Here is a 26022-nt window from a genome sequence, read left to right as displayed (position 1 = left end):
CAATTCAAAAACATTCCTTTTATATTTGAAGCATTCTTTCATTGAATCCTGAATCACTCTAGATCGTAAAAGTCTCTGACGATTTTCATGAAACTCCTTTTGTCTCCGAGTAACAGATACTATTTCTTTATCATCTTTCCTTTTCCTGGTATTTGAAATTGAACTCTGCTTCACCTTACTTGAAAAATTCCTATTTTCCTCTTGTGTGATCCTTTTTTCATCTTGTACTTATAGTAGAACAAAGTTTTTCTGTACTACTCCCATTTTTTCCAAATACAAACTTTTGTCTTTTGCACAAATATATATTTTTCTTCTCTTCTCTTTTCTTCTTTTTTTTACTTCTTCTTGGCATTTCCAAATTTTAATCTGAACGAAATAATTTTATGAAAAAAAAAATAGATTCAATTATTTTTCACATTTGTTCACTATGTTAAAATTATAACATACAATTACAAAACTTCCACTAACGACTTCCACACTCAGTGCTGCAACGTGATTGAACACGACAGAGTAGGACTAACATGACAAGTAGTGCCATAGAACATACAGCAAGTATTTATTTAATTATTTACAAACACCTTTACAATTTATATGTAACTGCACTACCTCGTACTTTGCACCTCTCCGCCGCACCCCACAACCCCACACCACTCTCTCTGCAACCCACGACAGACAACTTTATAGATAGTATTTTTTTAAAAAAATTAATCTATGTACTTAAGATGATATTATCAGGCAAAAAGCACACACAAAAATTACCATTATTAGCCTACAATTTTATCTACAACTTTCCAAACATAACACTGCCCCCCCAGTTTTAAGTGCAGGGGGGAGGGGTGTCTGTGGGTGTCTGAGCAATAGCACATTATTTTAGGTGGCCTTGAAACAGGTCTTTATGGGGTCTAATTTCAGGCCTCGCAAACCTCATCCCTTTTTCTTTTTTCTTTATTGCACTGCAGTGAGACTGTGAGAGTCTACACATTACTCACTACTTAGAAGTGCAGACAATATGCCAGGTGACGCGCATTGTAGGAGAAGGGAAGTCCTTTAAAAATACACTTTTTTCTCAGAATTTCCCTTCTCTTTTTGCAACACAGGAGCAACATCATCGTGGGGTAATTAGCAAACACACCACCAGGCGCACATCGCCAATTGCCCCGGACTCTCTCAAACAGCTTCCTGAGCGCCAACACACACACTGCCGCACCCGACTTCTTCACAGATTTTGAAAAGATCAGTTTTTGGTAAAGAAGACTCTGGTCTTTTTCACCCCTTTTTACAGCCCCTACATCCCCATCTGCCTATTGCTGAGAGGCTCCCCCAAAATGTTGCTCTAGTTGCGCCTCTTGAGACGACCACAAGCAAGCAACTCCCGCACGAACCTACTCTGACCTTACACAATCTCTTGTTTTAGGGCTACGAAAACACATGCTTTGCCTGCCTCACTTAGTTCTCACACCCCCTCTTTATTATGAACATAAAATCTTTCCACTTACTTTTATATTCCTATACTGTACTTCACATAGAAATATAGAAATCAACGTTCTCACCACCCCAAATTACCTCTCTGGTATACTTTCTCAAATGTAAGAAATACAGGTATTCAGTATCTGTCAGTCACGGCCACTTTTAAACAGTGTACCTTTATACAACTGGACAAAACATTATGTTTCTAAATTAACGTCTTACACTTAAAAGCTCCTTACATTTCTTTCGCTATATGTACCTTTCTTTAAAACACCACCAGAGAAGGATGGTGAAGTATGCTCCACAAAGAGAAACTCAAAGCTTTGTTATTCTTTATAAAATAATCTGCATGTCAATGTTTTTCGCAAACCTTTTCGACCCCTTAACAGGCTGGATGGATGAGTATAATACATCCTATTTAGGATCGGGGCAGACGATGCCCGATAAATAAGAACGTATAGTTGAATAAAAGGCGAGTGGATGCATGGCCAGATGCATCAATGCATATATACATAGCTGATATTACAAGGCTTTATACCTGCTTACACCACCAGAACGGGTTGAAAGCAGTCAAATGTTTTTTAAACAAAAGGGCTCCAAAATTTCACACGCACAACATCATGTTATTAAAAATATTGATTTTTGTTTACACAACAATATGTTTTTATTCTCTGGCAAATTGTATCAGCAACAACACGGTACCACCATGGGCATGTGCTTCGCCCCCAGCTACACAAATCTATTTGTGGGCTGGTGGGAGAAGCACGTGGCCTGGGGGCAGGCAAATTAAATCTGGCTGGATAGTATTCTTTTATGGGCCAGGTATATTAACGACCTATTTGTTGTATGGAGGGGAAGTCGCTCCTCGGCCGAGGAGTACATATCCTCCTTGAACAACAATGGGTTAAATTTGGAATTTACAGGCCAGATCAGTGAGGTCTCGGTGAATTACTTAGATTTAGAGGTTTTTATCGAGAAGGACACTTTACAAACTAGACTCTTTCGAAAGCCAACTGCTGGAAATGCGGTGTTACACACTGCTAGCCATCATCCTAGAAGCCTGATTAGGAATATCCCGTTTGGTGAAGTGTTGCAAATTAAACACAATTGTTCTAACAAAATTGATTTTAAATCAGCCAAAGATGCAGCAATGGAAAGATTTAAAAGATGTGGATATGGTAATTCCATCCTAAAACAAGCTGAGGCTAGAGTTGAAAAACTGGAACGAAGAAGTCTATTGGTGGCCAAACCTAAAATACCTGACACTCAGGACAATAATGTGTGAATGATCACTACTTACAATAGCAGATCTAATGTAGTGGTGCATATTTTCCCCAAAAATTGACATATTTAGCAGACTGACAACATTTAAAAAATTTACTTACCATCTCGTCCTTTAATAACTTATAAACTTTGCCAATCTCTAAGTGACCATTTAACACACAGCTATTTTGATCCCATTATGACAACTAGAAACAGGTTCAGTGTTTCGGGATTTTATTCGTGTTTACGCTGTAAGGCTTGTAAATTCAGTAAAAAAACTACTACCTATATGGGAAGGCCAGGGGATCTCAGACCGATTAGAGTAATTAAAAAACTTCTCAATTGTAACTCAGATCACGTGGTATATTGTCTAGAATGTCCATGTACAATGACAAATAAAGATGCGAGCTATGCAGTGGCACGTCACTTCGAACAATTCCATCACAGTGACCGAGATCTCCTAAAATATTATTGTATAGACCAGATAGAGAGAGGGGAAAGAGGAGGTGATAGGACTAAAAGGCCACGCATATTGGAGTCCAGGTACATCATAGATCTCCAAACAAAGGCCCCAATTGGGCTCAATAATGACGAAGAGCTCTGGGTTTATTTGGAGGCATAGGATATGAATTGCGAATGAGTACTACTGTTGTAAAGATACTTTTGTAGAGAGGATTGTGGCCTATTTATGACTAATGGATCAGAATAGAACATTGTGCCCATTTGGGCGAATTAAAACGTGGGTAACTCAAATGCACTGAGAAATGAAATCGCTGCTTGATAAATGCCCATTGAGGGCGCAATTATGATGTAGTTGGGATTCGAAAATAAAGTATAAATACACAGATGATTTTTAAGGTAAAAGGTAATGGCTTGTTTAATCTGCCAGCAGTCTAGAAATTGTATAATGAATTTTTCATATAGACATAACTTGGCAATGTAAATAGCTGGTAACCTATATGAGTCAATATGGATCCCAATACACAATGATTTTAAAGTTTGATTAACTTTCTGTATATTTATTTTGACTATTGCACTTACGCACTTTTCTGTTTGAAAGAGGCAGTATAGAATTCACAAGCTAAATACTATGCTACAAGATGGCCACCAATTGTTGAAGCTGGATATAGTAAAATGATAGTGCATCATTTATGTCAATGATAAGTCATGTGACACTTTGTTGTGTGAAATACTGCCATTTCCATACAGGGTAACTCACATTGAAAAAGCCACAAGGTGAAATGCGTCTGTCAGGGGGGGGGTCTGCACTAATAAAGTATTTGATACTTTAATCCACTGTCCCCGCGTGTGCTTTCCACCCGATATTGAAGATTGTCCGATACCTGTTGTTGCAATATACATAGATGGATGTTTCAATGTATGAATGGAAGGATACATTAATATAGGGACCAGTACTTACGAAAGACTGGTGGACTGATAGATGCTTAGGATTGGTTATGGGACAGATGCATCTATGGATATATAGGCGTATGACTGAATGAATGACACAGTGCATCTATGAGTGCGCTCATAGATGCTTAAGATAAGTGCAGGAACAGATGTATGTATGTATATAAGTAGGAATGTATGCATCAATTAAAAGATGGTTGGATGGTGCAGTGCTTAGGATAGATGAATGCTAGGCTTTAAATGGGCCGGGTCTGAGGACTAGCACTTATTTTCAAGGAGCCTCCAAAAGGGTCTCTATAAGGTTCTATTTTCATCCCTCGCAAACATAGTACATTTTTTTATTGCACTGCAGTGAGAGCATGCACATCGATGTACGCATGCTTATTTTGCTCACTACTGAGAACTGGAGACATCACGCTACGTTACCCACGTTGTAGAAGGAAGGGAAATCCTTTAAAGAATGTTTTTTTCCAAACGTAGGATAATTGGAGAGGATTTTTTAAAGCACACAATGATACTTATCTTGATTTAGACCACTGCCCAACTTGCATAGCCCACACCCCTTTAAGAGCTTTGCCCCGCCCCCTTTTAGAGCACCCCCACTTTCTGAAACGCTCATAAGCAAAGCATATTAAAACATGCAAATTTGCGAGTAAAACATATGCCATGCCACACGGCACTTTATAAGTGCTCCCAGTGGTACTACTTCATCTTTATTAGTTCGACATCTGCACGTTACTGTATTCTGTGTTTTAATCAGAAACATACCCACCTCCCCCACACCCACAAACACTCATGCCCTTCTTTAACTGTGCAAAATAAAAAAGAACCACCCACCATTCCTAGTAGCACCACTATACCCATACACAGGCTTAATTTTAACAGGTGTGTGCCGGAACACTTCTCAACAAAAAGTATTCAAACATGCAAATTCGCTGGAAAAACATAGACAATACCATAGCATGGTTAATAAATGGTCCCAGTGAAACTACATTACCTTTACTAACACCACATGCCCACGTTACAAATGTCCGTCTTATAATCAGCAACATACGCACATCCCCCACCCCCACCCATACCATGCTTAACCTTACGAAATCAAACAACGAGCCCCTGCACTCCCGTTACTGCCACTATAGACATACATAGACTTAATGTCAACAGGTGTCTGCCGGAACGCTCATCAGCAAAAGCTATTAAAACCTGCAATTTTGCAAATCACACATACACCATACCATAAGACGGTTTATAAACAGTCACAGTACCACTACACCACCTCAACACCTGCCCTTGCTTAACTTTACACAATAAAAGAAAGAGCCCCACAAACGTAGAAGCGCCACTATAGCCATACAGAGGCTTAATTTCAACAGATGTCTCCTGAAACTCTCATCAGCAAAACGTATTAAAGCATGCAAATTTGCGGGTAAAACATATACCATGCCATATGGCACTTTATAAGTGCTCCCAGTGGTACTATATCACCTTTAGTACCTCCACATCTGCACGTTACTATATTCTGTGTTTCAAGCAGCAACATAACTACCTCCCCCACACCCACCCCTGCCCTTGCTTAACAGTACAAAATCAAACAGAAACCCCCAATTCCTAGTAGTGCCACTATACCCATATACGACGTTAATTTTAAGAAGTGTCTGCCGGAACACTTATCACCAAAAAGTATTCAAACATGCAAATTGGCGGGTAAAACATAAACCATCCCATAGCACGGTTTATAAATGGGCCCAATCGAACTTCACCACATTCACTAGCTAGATATCTATATGTCATGAAAGTCGTTTAAACACTCTGTAGAGTGTATAGCAGGGCATGGGGAGAGTAAACAAAGTTCTAATTCCTAAACTTTTGATATACAGTCCCTTTACTGTATCTATATTCAAGATATTAAATCCAATGAATAAATTGACGAATGTCTCAAAAGGGATAGTGAAGCTCACCATCAGTAAAACACAAACCACTTCAACACCTACATATATCCGCCAAAGCGACACAGCATGACAAATAGTATCACTTATAATCACATGAAGTTCTCTAATGTCAACAAAGTCATACAGAAAATATAACACACATTTACATTTTTTTTATCTCTCACACATTTATAAAACATCTCTTCTAAAGAAACACTACCCAACTACTTCTATTCCATAAGAACAGACAATAATTAATATGTTTACTACCATATATTTTAGTATATCTACCTTTTTATTATTCACTAGTCAGAAACTACAAAAACTATTAACTATACCCAAATGCAAAGCAGAAACCATGGGCCATATTATCAAGGATAGCGTTAAAATTATTGCCGCTTTAGCGGCAGTTTCCTGCCGCTAAAGCGGCTATAATGGGCTTGATAATATGCCCTTGTGAATTCCCATAGAAGCCCATTTTCCGGTGTGAATTTTAACGCCGTCCTTGATAATATGGCCCCATATTCTTATTATATCTCAACTTAGTATCACATGATTCAAACTATGCATACATATAAAAGGAATGTATCACGTTCCCTATCTCCATCTCCTCTCCATGTAATCTCCAAACACTGTACACGGCCACACTGTACAACAACCTACCCTGACTTACATTCAAACCTACCTCTCAGTGTCAAAAATAAGACCACAGCCTGCCCACATAACATTTCTGCATTTCATTTTATCGCTTTTAATTTAATAACACACACGTCTCCTACCACCACCCCCACCCCACTATTTCCCCAAAAAATATTTAAAAATGTGCAAGATTTTCTTTATCTCCCCAAATACATTACAAACTCAAATTAACGCTGTAACAAATTTTCAAAACAATACAGTCCAATAAAGATGACAAACTACAATTCTTCTCTATGAAAAATTCCTACACATATATAAAATACTTATATAACAACAACTCAAATTTTATGCATATTTCATAACCAATATCAAACACCACACTTTACTAACACTATATTACTTTGAAATAAAAATACTTTCAAAATTAAAAACATCACCTCAAATACTTAATCAATACTATAAAACACATAACACACCTTGTTCATTTGTAACTCACCTTTGTAGTTGTTATCCAGATTTCAAATGACACACGCATACACTTCTCTCTTTCTCACATAATACATGTAAAGCTCCGACTTCATCAAGAATGAAACCAGGAATGGCACAATTTCTCTGTGGCTCCACACATAAATACATGTAAAGAACAAATCAGAATACTTCATTCCTTCAACGACATTCCAAAACTTACCTCCATTGTTTAATTTTGAATTTTCGTTCTGAAAAGCTACTTATTATTCTGCGCCACATACAGGTCAAAAGTTCAACCTATTTTATCACTATACTTTCTGGAACCTTCTACGACACCTGCAGGTTAAAAGTTCATCATTTTTTTTTTTACCTAACTATATACTTTTGCAACATTTTAACGAACTTTTAACGGCACATACACATAAAAAATTCACAATAGGGGTCAGTGGTTCATCAGCTTTATTCCCAGCTCTAGCAGCACCTCACCTTATGCCCCCAGCACCATCAGACCCGTAGGAGTCAGTGCTTTCCACTTTCCAAATACCAAATTCATTTCATACACACAAATTTACCTTCGCACTCCCTATATAACACCCCCTAAGCACCATACACAAGTTACAATGTTACGAAACAAAAGTTCCTCCAAGTAGCTAAAACTACATGCTGACACTACTTGCACAGATGTGGCACAGCGGCCAGAGCACATTACTTCACAGCATATGACACACAGTTTGGGCTCACGCTTTCATCCCCGACTCCGGCAGCAGCTCCGCTTAGCTGCATGATTTTCTACACACTACCTCACATATTTTCCGTACCCCAGAACTTTCAGACCAGTACGGGTCAGTAGTTCATCCTAGTAGTTATAAACACATGCTGACACTACTTCCACAGCACATGACTTCACAGCATAAAACACACAATTTAGACTCACGCTCTAATCCCCGAGTCCTGCCCCACCTCACCTTAGCAGCATCACACTCTAGGCAATACCTCACTTAATGTTCGTAGACTAGCACTTTTACACCGGTAGGTATGAATAGTTCACTTTGCACCCCCTCTATAGCACACCCTAAACACCCCACAGAGGTTACAGTGATCCTATTTCCCACTTTTTTACCCTTTTTTACCCTTACTCGCTTCAACAGAATCACAAAATGGCAGCCAACACTTCCTCCTTCCATGAGACTCTAGACAATACCTCACATATATTCCGTACCCCAGGACTTTCACACCACTACGGGTCAGTAGTTGATCCTAGTAGGTATAAACACATGCTGACACTACTTCCACAGCTGTACTGCAGCGGCCAGGGCACACGACTTCACAGCATGAGACACACAGTGTGGGCTCACGCTTTAATCCTCGAGTCGCGCACAAGCTCACCTTAGAAACATCACACACTAGCCAATACCTCACTTAATTTTCGTAGCCTAGAACTTTCACACCAGGAGGTATGATTAGTTCACTTCGCACTCCCTCTATAGCACACCCTAAACACCCCACAAAGGTTACAGTGCTCCTACCCTCCTCTTTCCCACATTTTTCGCCCTTTTTTCCCCTTACTTGCTTCAATGGAATCACAAAATGGCCAACACCTCCTAGTTGCAAACGCTTGCAGCGCTCGCAGCCAGTCAGCAACAAGCGCGTGCTCGTAACGCCTCAGCCAATCAGATGGCAGAATTCCCAAATATCGATATCTGGAAATTTCGATATTTCTCAAAAACTACAGAATGGATTTACACCAAATAAACAAAAGCGTGTTTTCTAGAACAAGACCCTTCTCCCTGCCAAATTTGGGGTAATTCCGTTCACCCATTCGACCTGTAGCCTTGTCTAAAGTTTCCTAATGAAATGAACATTGAAAAACATGTTTTGGGATCCCCTTTTTTCTCGGCCCCCCCTGGACGAATCACCCCCAAACTTTCAACATAGAAGCTGATATCAACAAAGAATTTGTTTTGAAAATTTCACGAAGAGTCATCAGTCGGAGCCAAAGTTATTGCGAATAGAATGTTGCCATTTTCCTATAGTAACTAGGTCCTAACTATAACTACCTACTGGCGACTGCCAGTAGGTAATATATATATATATATATATATATATATATATATATCCTACTGGCAGTCGCCAGTAGGTAGTTATAGTTAGAACCTAGTTTCCATATGAAAAGCATTTTTTGATTTGCTAATAACTTAAGCATCGTTTGACGAATGTTCACGAAATTCTCCAATAAAACAGGTCTAGCCAGGAAAGCTCATATCCTTAAAGTTTGGGGGTGATTACCTCTAGTGGGGGCTGAGAAAAAGGGGGGTGCCAAGAAGTGTTTTCTCAATGTTAATTTCCATAGGAAATTATATTATACACTACAGCCCGAACTGCTGAACTGAATTACACCAAATTTGGCAAAAAGGTAGAGCGTGCTTCGGAAAGCGACCTTTTTTAAAATTGTGTAAATCCCTTCAGTAGTTGTTGAGAAATTCAAAAAATAAAAGTTAAAAAAATCAATTTCCCATGGGAAAATTTAACCAAGGCTACAGCCCAAACTGCTGAACAGAATTACCCCAAATTTGGCACAAGGGTAGTGCTAGGTTCATAAAGTGACCTTTTTTAAAATGGTGTAAATTCGTTCAGTAGTTGCTGAGAAATTAAAAAAATAAAAGTTTCGATATCTAGGGCAGCGGTGGATTCGCGAACCCTCCTGACCACAAGCTTCACTGTGATTGGCTGCCAACACTCCAAACCAGTCACAAGAAAACAGTAAAACAAACATAAAAAATAAGCCTGAGCAAAGCACCACGCTACGCTCGCGTAGTTTGCGAAGTTTGCGCTACTTCGCACAATGCGAATTGCACGTAGCAGAGTGCAATCACGCGTAGCATAGCGTAGCGTAGTGCAGCGGTCAGTTTTTTGCTTGCTCGCGGTCCTCAACGTCAAGTTGGCGACCACGAGCAAGCAAAATGACTGCCTGGCGAGACTTTTTCCTCGTTCGCGATCAGCAACATCAAGTTGCCGATTGCAAGCGTGGAAAATAAACCACTCGGCGAGATTCTCAACGCGGGGAGGTCAGGTTTCTCATTACGAGTGGTCACGTATGCTCGCGACCACTCGCGATGAGAAACTACCAGACGGCGTTGAGAAAGCTGCTGCTCGAGTAAATTCTACTTGGGCGGCAGAAAACTACAGCTCGCACTGTGCAAGATGCCATTTTCAATGATTGCACAGTGCCGGATGCTTGTCCGCACTGTGCAATAATTGAAAATTGCATCTTGCACAGTGCGAACAGGGTACTACGCAGTTCGCGAAGTGCTACGTGTGAAGTTCACTTTGCGTAGCTACGCGTAGCGCTACTTCGCGAACTACGCCTAGGGTTAATAAAAAACAAGAAAAGGGGGCAGGGTAGAAACACCCTGACCCCCTAGGCCTGCTCAGGGGGTCCCACAAGGACCCCCAGGGCCAAAAAAGCATTTTTTTAAATACTTTTGGTGGAATTCATGCTGGGGTCGCGAATCCCGCCGAAATTACAATTTACAATTTGTAATTACGGGGTCAGCGGGGGTCCCAACATCCCTGGGGACCGCCACCTCCCCGGGGCTATGCTAATGATATGCAGGAGGGCACTCAGCCCTCCCACAGCCCCTGGGACCGCCACCCCCTGGGGCTTGTTTCTTAATGTGTGGGGGCCTCCAAGGCCCCCTCAAGCCCCGGGGACCGCCACTCCCAGGGGTTTTCTAAATATTCATGAGGGCACAAGGCCCCCCCACAGCCCTGGGGACCACCACCCCCGGGGCTTGTTTTTTATTGAGTGGGGGCATCCAAGGCCCCCCAAGCCCCAGAGACTGCCACCCCCGGGGCTTTTCTAAAATATTTGCGGGGGCTCACGGCCCCCCCACTGCCCCAGGGACTTCCACCCCGGGGGCTCTTTTTAAAAAAAATTAATCCTCCCCGGGGCACTAAGTATGTAAATTTGGGAATCTGTTACGGACCCCCAAACCCCGGGGACCACCACCTCCCTGGGGCTTTAAACACATTGGGAGGGGGCCGTGCGGATCGATCTATCCAGTGACTCACCTAGTGCAGCGCTTTTTGACAACTTTGATCTTCAGGATGACTTTAAGTAACTATTGGTGAAAAACCTAATCCAGGTGTGCCATCTATGCCATACGGTATGGCTCCACGCTGGAATTACATGCTGATACATACATACTTTGACTGGTGACTACACATCGTGGATTTGGATCAATCCTATGCCTCAACGAGTAATCCAATGCCACGATAGCCCCAAAAATATATCCTTCTTTCATCAGTTCCATCTCATCAATTGGTTGCTTCCCAACCTGCGTCCTGATGATGACCCTGTCTGAATTGTATGCATGGTGTCGAAACATTGACACAATAATAGTGTACTGCTTTTATTTGATTCTGGAACATTTCACTCTGTGTCAGAGTATGTATCAACCACCTTTGCATCCTGAATCTGTCACTATTTATGTACATAGACTGTATAGCACCCATGCACTTTACACTCACCTATCTCATTTGCATTGCACCGCAGCACCGTTTTACAAATTGTCTTGACTATGAAATGGCGATTTTTTTCTGGTATTGAGCCAATTGAATAAAACTGTAGTGTTCAGAAATGGAATGAATCTGTTGATGGTTAAACGATTTTTTTCCGTGGATTTAGAGGCTCATACTTCCCCCTAGAGCGACCACTGTTTTTCTTCATTACATTCTGGTGTAGGTCACCAAAAAGGCTACGATATCAGTATCAACCCCTAGAGAGATTATTAATGGAAATAACAGGAGTTCATGCTGTCGAACGTAGAAATAAGATCCATGAACGCTAAATGATTACTACCCGACCTTGCACCATAAATATATTAATGAGTGAATATAGGTTCAAGGCCTGATCCATGTACTTTTCCCTTGCCTAAAGCCTCTGTGTTTTTGCAAGTATTGCGCCTAACTTGATGGGGCTAATGTCAAAAACAATGTTGGTATGAAGCTTTGATTCAAAATATGGCATTTTAGTAATGTTCTCAACAGCTAATAGCGCGTTGCCCCCCCTCTCTGCCCCCGGACACTGACCTGCCCTCCCGGCCTGTGTGGGGAGACCTGGGCCTGGCAGCCACTGCCCGGACTCATACTGCCGGCCCAGCTCCCTCCCACATGCTGCTTTCCTCCTCCCCGGGACTGCTGCACGGCCTATCTTGCTCTGCTGCTTTCCGGGCCTGCTGTTGGGGTGGGGCGCCCGCAACATAACTCTGCCTAAAACAACCAGGCACACACCCCGGCACTGCAGAGCCTGCCGTCCTGCTCTGTTGGTCGAACCTTCCGACTGCCCGTATTCCTCCGGAGAACCCATAATACGTGACCCCGCCAGCATCTGACCAAGATGTCCGCTCGGAGCTGATGCTCCAAAGTAAAACCCTCTTACCAGCTTCCAGAGCAGCATTCCAACGCGCTGTTACCCCATCCAGAACAGCGTTTTCGAAACCGGAATGCAGGCCGATCACATGAAGCCTGAAATCGCCTATCTCCGACCTTGCATCCCGGAGATCTGAACCCCGGCCCCGATGCTTGGGTTGCGGAAACTCCTGCTGACACTTGTGAACTTTTGCACCCTAACTAGCCCCCGCTGCATGATGCTGGGTGTGCGGCAAGGGGTGCGGCCTGCGGTGCCAGTCCTGCCCTGCGCTACTTGTTTCATCTCTACGTCCTTTCTTCCTCCTACCCCTTTACCCTATCCCCTTACCCTTCCTTGCACCTTTAACCTTGTCCCCTATGTTCTTTAAATGCTTTTCTTGATACTTATGTAACATGTCACTGTTGTAAAATTGTAACATGAGTGTTCCTCATTTAAAACGCTCGCTCCTATCCCCTCACCCCCGAATCTCTCCCCTTACCTGCTACACCGCCTAGCCCCCTGTCCTTTGTGCCCTTTGACTAAGCACTCCTTCTCCCCTTGTTGGGGAAAGATCCAATATTTATAATCTGGAGTCTCAGCGAACCCACTGAGAGAGTCCACAGCACCAAGGGAGCCACTCACAACTGAGGTATGTTATGGCCCCCCTTGCCAAAGCACTCCCTCTCCCCTTTTTGGGGAAGGATCTAGTATGTAGGCCTTGGAGTCTCAGAGACCCCTCTGAGAGAGTCCACTGTGTAAAGGGAGCCTCTCGCAACAGAGATGGGGAAATGATTCCACTTCCCCTATGACCACAGCTTACTGGACTTTGGACGCAGCTTTGACTCGTCTACCGGTTTGTGTCCCCATCGCCCTACCTCCCCTCTTTCCATGCTGTGTCTCTCCCCCTCCCCTCCTCTTTCCCTTCTTCATTCTCTGTCTGCTTCCCCTGCTCCTTACCCCCTCCCCTGAATTTCTCCCCTTGCCTGCTTTTTCCCTTACGAATATTTGCTTATTGTTTATCTTGACCTTACAAGTAACTATGTTGCCATGCTCTAATAACTGTGTAACCTTTGTAACGATGTAACCTGCAACTATGATCTTATACTCATGTAAAGCGCTCTGATACCTCCGGGTCTAGCCAGCGCTATATAAAACCTTTAAAATAAACAGCTTGATTGATTTTCTTAAACTTTTGCTCACTTTCATGTGACCAAAGAAATTAAATATTCTTTTTTATCAAGTCTCTTAATGGAGCACTCACAGTGGCTACATTGCGTATATATCTTGAACAGTAGTTGGCCATACCAAGGAATACAAGTAACCTGGAAGCATCTTGTCAGGGACTGGCAGTTAACAAGATAAGGCCAAAGAATTACAGCTTTATCTTATTGAACTCACGTTTCTTAGCATTCAAAGTTAAACAGGCATAATTGAGCAAACTACACACTTGCGAGAGAGGTTTATGATCTTCCTTCTGAGTAGCTCCGAAAACCAATATTTCATCACTATAATTAAAACATTCATGACAGGTTGTATGATACATCGAAAGACCACTTGAAAAAGCTTTGCAACTGATGACACACTGGAACATAAGACCTGTTTTAGATCTCAGCGGACAGGTTTCTCCATCACAACAGTGACAGATATCCCGTCCGCTGAAATATAAATTCTGTAGGATATAATGGGATTTATATTTCGGTAGACGGGATATCCATCAACAGATCTACATCAGGCCCTTAGTCTTCTATAATGAAACAGACCAATATTTGTAGAATAGGTTGTAATGTAACTGTAAATCTTCTCTAGGTCCAACAGATGATATCCTCTGTTCAAAACAAGGTAAGAGAATACCTTCATGTCATTCAATTGTGTCATCATATCAGAAATGTGCATACCTGGATGCCGTTCTCTTTCAATTGCATTGTTCACTTGATGCATATCCACGCAGATCTGTACAGCTCTTTCACTGTCCTTTTTTGGGTACTACTACTATGGTGTTGGACCAGTGGAAAGCTCAATAATATCATGTTTCAGTAAGGATTCAAGTCCTTTTTCAATTGCTTTCTGTAAATAAAATGTAATTTGTCTCTGTCTTTTTAGCAATGGAATGGACATCGTCATTAATGTGTAATTGTATTTTCATAGTCTTTAGATTTCCCAACCCGTGTAACAATGAAGGGAATTGGCTATTTCATCATGAACATTCATGTTAGAGTGCACCGATATCCCATATCAGCAGCTGTGATGAAGCTGAACAAACAAGCATGTGATGCTGTACCTTGAAGTACATGAATGGGTGCTTGTAGTTTTGTTTTCTTGTGTTTCTTTGTTGCTACAAATGAACCTTCTCTTTTTATTGGTGTCTATGCTGCCCATGTATACACTTTAGTTTTCAATGGTGTAAGTCAGTGCAAAGGAGATAGTTCATTTTATTTATCCTCAAGCATAATGTTTATCAATGCACCACTGTCGATAATAAAAGGTATTGAACTGTTGTAGTGTGATTTTCAAACAATGTTTGCATGACATTGGTGCTTTGTCATGTCAACCTTTCTTTGACCTGTATTTTTCCTTACGTGCTGGCCATCCAACATGCTCTCATTTCTCTGAGGTAAACATTGAAATGGCACAACTATCTTATTTGCTTTCATTTGAAAATAGAACTAAAGAACTTTTTGATGATGATTTAGATGATGATCTACTTCATTTGGTGTCGACTTGCCTCAGCAGGTCCTGTCGCTTGGCCTTGCGTCGAACGTTGGTTCCTGAATGTTGGGACAGCCATTTTGTCTTCACGCCATGATGCACTTACTGTTTTCTTTGCCTTGCAGGCAATATGGGTTTCGTTCCCACAGCATTTTCAGATCTGTTCAATGGCGGGACATTTACCTATGTGTGGAAACGAAAATCCACACTTAAACACAATTTCTTTCTCCATAGAGACATCACTCTGTTTTCTTCGTCCCTGTGATTTGGCCTATTTTTCATGCTCATGACTGACTCACTCTGGGCACCTCCGGCCTCCATGCAGCAGCTTGTTGATCAGCACAATTTTCAGATCTGGCAGACATGAGAACTTGATCCAGACTAAGGGTTTATCTCAGCATTAATCGTCTGCATGAATCTGACTGGCATCCATTAGGAACTCTGAGGCATATAGTTTCCTCATCATTAAATTAATTGAACTTACAGTGTTTGATGAGTGTATCCAGTCTCTCAACAAATTTGGCGAGGGTTTCACTGACCTTCTGTCTTTCTTGACTGAAAATGTATCGTTCATAATCAACATTTGGCATTGGATTGAACTTGAGATTCAGGGCTGCTCTGATTTGACAGTATGTGATTTCATCAGCTTGCAGTATTTTCCTTATGACTTCTTTTACACCTTTACCAGTGATCCAGTGATCAGAGATCGATCATTTTTCACTAACATGGGCTCATTTACACTACCCAACTAATCTCTTCATGCTGGGGTTCAGTGTGATGCAAGCTTATACCTAATTTACCAAATACACTATAAAACCTGCATTTCTTCTTACAAATGTATATAAATGTGGTGATGAAACTTTTGTATATTAAAAAGTTGAGAGCAATAATATGTAGTCATCAATACTACTAAATAATAACAGACTCAGTGTGTAATTTATTATGTTTATCGAGAAATAATGCAAAAAGAATGATCATCAAGTGCCGTCATACAATGCAAATCATGAACCATTACAGAGAACATATATTAGCAATGAATAGAAACAAACTAATTTCAAATAAACAATGCATTGATGGAGTGGATAGGCGTAGAGAGAAACGTTTCAGAGACAAAATACATTTGCAAATGAATCTGCAAAGTCAGAATATTATCTATACTAACCCAAGTAAGATGCAGGAAAATCTACTCTCTGGCCAAAGGGTAGTAGGGCCCTCGAGAAAAGTCGAGTGGCAAAGATTAAATCAGGAAACAGGTAGGCCTCTATCTGGAAACAGCAAAAACGACGACAGCGACAACCTACCGCTAACTAAACACCAGCGGACCTCGTAACCACACCCACCAGGGACCATCAATTATACCCTAAAACCTAAATGTCCAACCCACATTTGTTTCAATGTGAGAGCAAACTCCATCTCTCATTGGCTAATAATGGGGGTGCACTGTCACATCACTCACATCATGACCATTTAATTCAATGTCTTTTGTCTTAAACTTTCAGCAGTACGACAGATTCTTCCCAGGAAACAACTTTGAACACAATCATAGTACATCTTTCCTAGAGCACACCCCATGTTGCAAGTCTCTGCACTTCCATTGTTTGCCTCTGCCATCTCGAGAAGGAAGTTGTGTGCCTTCCCTGATTATCTCAATTTCTTTTCCATATCTTGGCAGCCACACAGTACGCTATAAAGGTCACGTTTCTGACTTTGCATTCTCTCTTCTTCATTCGAAACCCTCTTTTAGTCATTTAATTTCTCTACCAAATATTAACTCCAGACTGGCATACAGAAGAGTAGGCCCATGCTTGCTTTTTCTACAGAAAACAAACACATAACATTTATTATTTTCATGAAATGTAATTTCATTACACACCATCCCAGCATTGCACTAACCCATGCTCAACCCGTGTATTTTTGTTATTTTCTTGGCCATCATTATTAACGTGCACAAAAGCAGCACTAGTCTCTTAATCAAAGCACTTGCAGCCTAGTTTTCATGCATTAGTACACGCATGCGCAAAGCATTTCCCCTTAATTTAATTTTCTTTAATAACATTTTCACAGCACGCTTTTAATATATATTACTGAGAGGTTTAATCCGAGCAAGTTTTATTTTCACAAAACCCTACTCCATCTGCCGCAAGATTCTTAAGGTATTTGATAATGTTCTTGATATCTCCTTGTTCTATTCCATTGATGAAATCATCAAATGTCTCTATACAGACAATCTATCTGCCACCAATATTTTCCTTTTTGGCGGTATCGAATTGTGGTGGTGATGTCAGGAAGGCGGTGGGATTGTAGCCTTTTATGAGATTGGCTGACACTGAGATTGGAGTTATCTCCAACACTGTCCACTAGGACCTGCTTCATCAATACCATCTCTAAGGCCCTTTGCTGTGCTGGCTTTGAGGTCATCCTGGAAAGTCTTTAGACCCAGGATCTCACTCTTGATCGCCATTGAAGTCCTTCCCCTTTATGGAGACCTTTGGTGTTATTCTGAGCCGTCAGCTGGCAGCTTTGGTGGTATGCTGCTTCTGATATCAACAGCTCCGTCAACACAACCCCGGACTTGACAAAGGTCTGTAGAACTGGGTCTGCTGGTTGTGCAAACAAATCAATAGAACTTAAGGATGCCTGATTGCTCTTAGAATAGGATGTATTAGCACTGGGCCCTAAAAACCTCTCCAATCTCGAGCTTCCCAAGCCTAGCTCTTCTTCCACATATGATCTCATCAGCTAATGCCACCACCATAGAGGTCAGTCAGATAAGACATAATAGAGAAGGAATTCATGGAAACTCCCCTATATGTGGGCTGCATTAGTTGTGGCACCTCTGCTAAGGCAGAGAAATGTCTCTCCACTGCTTGAAGCTGTGAAATAAAGAAAACATAAAATGATAATAACTTGTTATTATCATTTTGTGTTTCCCTGCTGCACTTTTGTGGGCGGGCAGGTGGGGCTGCTTTGCTTACAGAGCAGGAGAGGGGAAGAATTGGTTTGGACTGCCTACCTGCGCATTAATGTTTGGCCAGCCCGTCATTCATTTGCACATTCCCTGTTCTCAATGCAGGCTGAACTACATCCTCATTGGGAACATGCCCAGGCCGCCATTCCCTTGCTGAACAATCACAACACTGCATTGCAGTGTTGTGGTTGGCTCAGGGGAGCCTGGGAGCTGGGCTCTTCCTCCTTCCCTGTTTCGGCTGGAGAGACGATGGAGGGACGACAGAGGAGAGACCCAGTAATCAGGTAAGTTTAAAAAAAATTTTTTGCCTTCTTCCCCCCCTCCCCCTGACTCCATCCCCCCGCCTCCGATCCCTGTCAGCCGCCACTGGGTTGCATACAAGCAGAGACTGCTTTGCGCTTAACCATAGTAATGTTCCTCAAGCCTTCCTTATAAATACAGATCATAAGGGTTTGCCATGGACCAATGGAGTGAACTGCTTGGCCTTGATGAACTGAATACTCACACTCGATCAGCCTTAAAACAAACAAACACCTCAGAGGTAAGGTTTCAAAGTACCCCAAGAGGGGGTACCAGTGGCTGAAAGTAAGATTTATATGGCTGGCCAGTAGAGAGAAAAGCCCAGGTGAAAGAGATGGAGCCCAACCTATTTAACTCCAAGCTCTAACGGGCACAGATGAGTGTGGTCTTCATCGGGGCACGTCTGCGTTATACCCACACTGCGTGCTACAGGTCAACTTTAAGTAGCCCCAAGTGCCAAGGAAAGTCAGCCCCACCTCCTCCTCTGACCTGTAGCACTGTGGCACTGTGTAGTCCACCCATTTATTACAAGTATAGTAAAGTAGACTTTATTAAACACAATGATATTCTTAAAAACGAAACTATGCACAAAAACAGTGCTCTTTCCTTAATTATTCTGTCCCACTATATTTTTGAACAGACGATATTTTGGACTCGAGATCCATGTCACACAGTATTCTGAAATCAATAGTTGGGCCATTCACCTCTTGCACATAGCACTTTCCGCCGGATTCTGTGTTAAATGAAAAGTCAGTGAAGGAGCATCACTGCTGAGGTTTTTAGAACCACAAATAAGATAGCTGCCTTGTTCTGCAGCATTTGCTAATTTCAATACTCCCATTTTCTCTCGACCAGCATAGATAGAAGTACACGAGTTCAGTCCAGATAAATTAAACAAAGGCTCTTGTGAGTTCAATAATATAATTGTTCTGTAGGAATAAGTGCAATTTACTCAACCTGGATAGGGAGTCTTCTTTTGTCTAATTATTTGTGGGAAACATTATGCCATTGTTAAAGCTATGCAAAACATTATAATTGCTTTCCCCGTGGCATGACAATTGTATGGGGTGATTTCTTTTAATCGTCAGGGTATTTTCATTCTGGTAAATGTCACAACTCTTTAGGCATATGGACTGCTAATGGCTCATATGAAGATACTTTAGGAGATAAGGGAGATCTTATAACAAAATGTGGTTTTCATTTATTAAGTAAAATGTGTCCCAAGACAGACCAAGGATGAACTGTTGTTTAAATATTGATGGGAAAACGGATAAATATCAATGTGAAGATTTGGCAGTCAGCCACAAGACCAGAAGGGACGTAGATATTCATTGTGCAGCAGGTGCAGTGGCTCCTAGACCCAAAGCCCTGGTGGGCTTTTCGAACCTGGAATATGCTGTATTTTACTACCCTGACAGCTGTCCCAGGGGTCATTTTTCTTGCTTGCAACACGGCCCATGAAATCCTTTTTATATAACTGAAGACCAGAGCCTGGGTTTCATTTGAAGATCAGAGCCTAAGCCTTAAAACTGATGGAACTTTAACCTGGTAGCAAATAGGCTTTTGTGACTGATCTTCGACAGCTGCAGACCGAGAAGCAATGCAGAATGAAATATAGGTGCATCTCTCATCTTAGTACACGAAAGACATTCCAAGGAAGATAGAAATAAGCGCAGAACTATTTTAGAGAAAGGATCTTCTCTTTGATACAATACAAATCAGAATTTATGAACCTGACAGGCTTAAGAGAGAGGAGGCCAGACAATAAATATACAGTAAATCATGTGTGTTTTCTGTCTAGTAAAACCATATGCAAATCTGTATGCTAATATGCAAAGCTGTGTCTTCAAATTAATGAATTCAGTACGTTTCACATTCCCACTTCTTTAGCTCCTCTCTCGTTTATTATGAATCCCAAGCTGTGGGTGAACGTTTTTGTGACTTGAAGATTACTAGCCTTGTGCACTATCGAACACAGTTAGTCTAGTGATGCCTTTAATGTATTATTTATGGTGGAAATCACATTGATAATCCTAATATTGTGTATAGTTTAAATAAAATTAATATACCACTGTGACAGAGTAACATATTAATATGTGATGCAACCATATTTCACATCAGTGTTACATATTTCCCTCCTGTCCTTCCTTCACAAATTCCTCAATCTTGAGTTGAAACTGCTTTACCAGACAGGCACCACACTGCCTGCTAGAAAAACAGTTGGTTCTTTCTTTTCATCCTACTGATCAACCCCCTTTTTCCTCGAAGGGGAGCAGTATAAAGGAATCCTTCCATCCTGAGCCCTCCAGTATTGATCTATCGCTGTGAAAGACAAGCATGTCATGAATGAGTCAGTGCAGACAGTCACTATACAGACAGTATCCAGTACATGATCTTTAGAGTGGAGGATCATCTCTCTGGGTCAAGAACTTTACATCTAGGTGAGGGTGTGGGGAGATTCTTTCCTCCTTTTTAGGTCGAGCCTAGAGCAGCGTATGTGCTGCTTGCAGCTCAACTTTTAGTAAGGGGGTTTTAAAAGTGCTACCCACAAGCTTTTCTTGGCCTAAAGCTTGAGTGCACGCTCGCGTGCACGCGCGCAGCCTCCATCTGCCCGCCATCTGTCTTTCTTATCTCGTCCTCCGCATCGCTGGCATGTACTTTCACTTTCACGGCCGCGCGGCCATTGCCTGTTTTACATATTCAACTCTGCACCTACGCCCACTGCTCCAAAATATGGGGTGGATAAATCTACCCTGCCCCCTCATGATTCCTACACCATACGCTGATACGGCACCTCACTAATCAGTGCATGCAATATTTCTAAGCACAGCTGTGTAGTATAAAAGCACTTAGTGTGGAAAACTGAATCTACATTTTCCTCTGTGTTAAACGCACCACTGGGTGCACGCGTACTCCCCTCCTCGAGCTCCCCAAGCCGCACCAGCTGCGTTCACACGCAACGTCTGCAGTTATTAATAAAGCACTCGGAATCACCCCCAGTGCCAGCCAATGAGAGGAGCCACCGTCACCCAAGCCAGTGACAGAGTGTGCAAATTAACCATTATTGTATCCATCCAATAAAAGCACTCCGGTGCTCTCCTTGGCTCAGGCGTCCCTGGTAACAGGTCCGATGCAAGCGTAGCTCCTTCCCTCTGTAAGAGAGTCACGTGTCATCGCTGCAGTCTCTATGTAGACGATTTATTTCAGCCGTATCTCCAGCTGGACCTCCACCCTAGCCATATGTTGAGTGTCGCATGTGTGAGTGAACAGACTTTTGTAACGCTGAACTGCAAACTCGCCCCTAGCACAGGCAGTCGACTCATACAGGTTTATACTTGGATCAGTCCTGATGTTGAGTCCATTTCTAAGCGTGCCGATTTTGGAACTGGTGAATCATCATGTTCGAATCTTGGCGCCGGCTTAGCATCCTGTGATAATGGGCAAATAATTTATTCTTGCGGTGTAAACAAATCATGGATGTGTCCTTGTATGATATAGCTGGTGTTCACGTAAAGTGCTCCAATGCTTTCGGGTCGAGTTCGAGCTACATAAAACTACAAAAGAAACGGCAGAAATGCAGTTTGTAGCCAACGTCACACCATCTGGGAAGGTAAGTTATCGTTTAGGATTCTGTGGCAAAGTCTGCACTAGCCTCTTAGCACTTGAGATTTACAGGTTCTTTCATTTTCATCCTGTTCAGGATTTTCTTTGATTTCTGATACTTGAAGCCCCGTTTTTCCCCATGACTGAATCAGGATTACAACTACATTCAAACCTCAAGTATGAGCGGCTGAATTTGACACTAGCTCATGGACCAGGGAAACTTTCTGCATTTTATTACCATGCATTACTACAAAAAGACATATTGCTGTATTTGGGTGTTTAATTGGTACTAACGTAATGCAACCAATGCCCAGAAAGTGTTAACAAGTTTCACAAGCATTGGCATAGCCAATAGGTCTCACCTTTGGGACCTTATAAAGTATTTAGTTATGCAGCACAATATCCTTGGTGCAACTACATCAACTGTTGCATGGCTAAACACTTATAAGGTCCCAAAGGCGAGACCTATTTGCTATGCCATTGCTTGTTGTCTTTGCAAAGGGGGCCAGGAAAATAAAGAAAGGACCCGATTTGTGGTTCTGGGTTGGGATATGCTGATTCAGATAAGTGCTTTAGCCTCACTTCACCCACAGTCAGGTGATACTCTGCAGTAGTTTTGCTTCCCTGCATAAGAGTGGAGGGGCCTTTCAGGCAACTGTAATCATACATTCAGCAATCACTCGTATGGAAAACCCAGAGCACCATTAATGCCACCCGATATTGGCATTAGTTTCTGAGGCCATGCAACACTTCGAGTGCCTGTTAGAGCGATGAAATGAGTAGTTCGTTGTGATTCAAATAGTTCAGAAATGAGAAGAAAGTGATTTGAGAAAAGCTGCAACTCCTCAAATTCGTCTTTTGAGAGTTATGCAAGTTACTTTCACCTCCCGGAGGGTCAAGTGATGGAAATGAGGGCAGACAATGCCAAAACCTAACATTATGTGAAGAGACAGAGGGGTACCAGAGCTATTCCACTGACAGAGGTTGCTTTTCTCTCAACTAACACTATGAGGGCATACTGTAGCTGACTAGCTTAGCAAGACTTCTTGTTCACCAAGGAGCTTTTTTTGCAAAGACAGAGATTTGTTTGCCAAAATCAGCTGCCAGTTTTGTAACCTGGTTATAAACTGGAGCACCTGTCTGTAGAATACCCCTCAGTCGTGCTTCTGCTCTTGATTCCAGGAGTAAAGAGGAGGAGAGAGATTGAGGGTTGGAAACTCCCTCCCCTACCAGTAATGATCAGATTTTGAATCTAATTGTTTTGGGGTTCCCATCTGTGAGATTAGTGGTTTCCTTTTCAGATAGGGCATTGTGGAACACTCTGCACAGGGGACAGACAGTCGGGAGGAGTCATTTGAGGTTTTTCCTCTTGCCACCCCAATCATACTGGAGGCTGCAACTGCTGGTCTAGAGTTTGAAAGATTTGGGCTCTAGAGAAATGAGTTATCCATTTTATGTAGCAGTCCAGCTCCCAGAAGGACATCTGATTTAAGACATTTGTCCAACATTAGTCTTCCATTAACACGTGGTGTGAGCCAGTAGAATATCACACACGGACATGTGAACCTCATGAGCTCTTGGAGTTAATGCACAGAGGGTTTTAGCTGGATTTGACCTTGTCCATATTGAGAGTTCTGCTGGTAGCTTAACATTGCTGCGTAACATATTGCATGAGGTCCCACCAATATAGTAGGCTTTGTTTTGCAGCCACCTAACGGGTTATTGCTCGCCACTCTTAAGGTTTAATTAACTGTTCTTTTCTAGCACCTTCATTTGATCATAGGTAAACTTTGGCTAAGGCCATTGCAATCTGGAACTGAAATCTATTTACAATGTATTTCTTTTAGGGCACCATTCCTATTACCCATTAGCACTACTAAACATAGGCAACAATTGAGGTAAATGTATATATGGCCTCCTATTTAGGGTGTTCCTGGACACATACGTTCTCTTTGGTAGTCCATGATTTGTCTTTAAAGTTGTTTCATCTTTTCATAAAGACTTTCTGGTCATGTATTTGCATTTTATATTATGAAGTGAACTGATATCCAAGGGTGTCCTGGCGCTGCAGGATGTGAGGGAGCATATACAATAGAAGGAAAAGGAAGAAAGGAATCCAGAGATTCGGTTTAAAAAGATATGTTTTTATGAATTTGCAGAATTTTAAAAGATGAGCCTTTGTACGGATGGCCAAAGACAGGTCAGGGTGGTCTGGATAGAAGGAAAGCAGACTCCCAGCCATGTTCTATGGACCCTGGAACCAGGGATCACATTAGCTGTAGAAGAACCAAACCTTCTAGATTGAATGCAGTTGATAATTAAGTGATAGAGTTAGAAGGAGGGAGGGTATTAAAATGTCCTTATGACAAAAGTATAATTACCAGCCAATGTTTTTGGACATGGAGCCAATGTTAATTGTTCAGATTTGTGTGGAAATTCTGGCCTGTTTAGGCATGCCCATCAAAAGCCTGGTTGAGCATTCTGTATCAGTTAGAGTTTTTATTTTTTGTTCAAATAATTTTTATTTTCATATAAAAGAACAAATTAAGTGACAACAGTATATCATACACTCTTGTTACAGCACAGCTGGAGAGAGAAATGCCATCGAATATCAGGCTTGATGAGTATGTTGGGAAACCTACTAAGATATAGCCAGAACCGTAAGCAGTGCGAAATATAAGATGTAACAATGTAGTACTATGTATCCTGGCTCAACAGGAGTGTAACTTGGCAAATAAATTGGCTCATAGAGGAAGAGAGATAGAAATATAGGAAAGTCCAGCATGAAGAGAGGGAAAAAGAAACAGACAAGAGAGGGGCACAGAGGGGAAGGGAGGCTACTCTGGGATGGACCTGCACTTAGGACTGAAATTGCCGTTTGTCGGGTGCATGAGTCCAAAATAGGTGGGGGAGGCCTTTGTTGGTCTGTAGAGTGAGGTTAAGGCTTGGGGAAAGTTCAGGGTGGTTTGCTTTCTTGTAGGTATTTGTCTAAGGCATCCCATAGACGTATGGGTCCAGTGGAAGTGTGTAGTTTAGAATGTAGTACATTGTCAGCGTCCCGGATCAAGCATAGTTAGTTCCTCCTTTTGTCAAAGGAGCTTGTGGATGTCTTTTTCCAGTCTGCAAGTACAGTCTTTGTCCCCAATGATATGAGGAGATCAACTAGTAGTGCAGTGTTTCCAGTAATTTCAGAGGAAAGGGGATTATTATAGAAGCCCAGTACTGTCATCAAGAAGTAAATTTCTATTGCTGACCCTGATGTTTTTTGTATCAATTATTGTATTCTAGACCCCAGCAGGAGAGAAATGTTTCAGTTCAGAAACATGTGTTGTACTTCTCCTGTGGTTTCCTCTCATCTCCAGCAAAGGTCCAAATCTCTTAGACCCCTTTTATGCATTCTGGAGGGGGTCCAGTACATTTTGTGACTTGACCAGAACCTTGATTGTGCAAGGGCCAGTGTGATTTTTGCAGAGAAAGGGGACTGCCATATACTACCCCATATCTTGCCTGTGAAATCCGCTGGGAAGGATGAATTTATGTGTAGTCCCCATTTACGGAAAAAGAGTCTCAATGACAAGGTTTTGGGTGACTTGTGAGGCAGTGTGACCCTCTCTTCTAAGTTTTCTAAGTGTTTTTGGTAGGTCTGGGTAGTGTGGATGCTTCAACCTTCACAATGCGCCTTTCAATCTCAGGAGTCTGTAGAATTCTTTGTTTGGAAGATCGAAACTCTTCTGCAAAGATTAGAATAGGATGGGGTTTACACATGAGCCCAGGCCAGTATTGAATTGATAACTTTCTGAGCCCATGATTCCCAGTATATTGTTTTGTTTCCTACTTTGATTCCACGGTTGTACCAGAGG

General features: G+C 41.9%; 1 long non-coding RNA gene across 1 annotated transcript in view; it reads right to left on the bottom strand.

Annotated features, from left to right (window-relative positions):
- Positions 1–207: 207 nt before the first annotated feature.
- The window catches only part of LOC146784138 (uncharacterized), a 189042-nt gene continuing 163227 nt past the window's right edge, over positions 208–26022 (bottom strand). Inside the window, exon 3 of the long non-coding RNA XR_014970675.1 lies at positions 208–366. This is a non-coding gene — a long non-coding RNA (uncharacterized LOC146784138). The remainder of the gene's footprint in view (positions 367–26022) is intronic.

The sequence above is a fragment of the Triturus cristatus genome, chromosome 11, assembly GCF_964204655.1.
Source record: "Triturus cristatus chromosome 11, aTriCri1.1, whole genome shotgun sequence".
Taxonomy (NCBI): domain Eukaryota; kingdom Metazoa; phylum Chordata; class Amphibia; order Caudata; family Salamandridae; genus Triturus; species Triturus cristatus.
The sequence above is the reverse complement of the archived record's forward strand: the minus strand, read 5'-3'. Positions and strand labels throughout refer to the sequence as shown.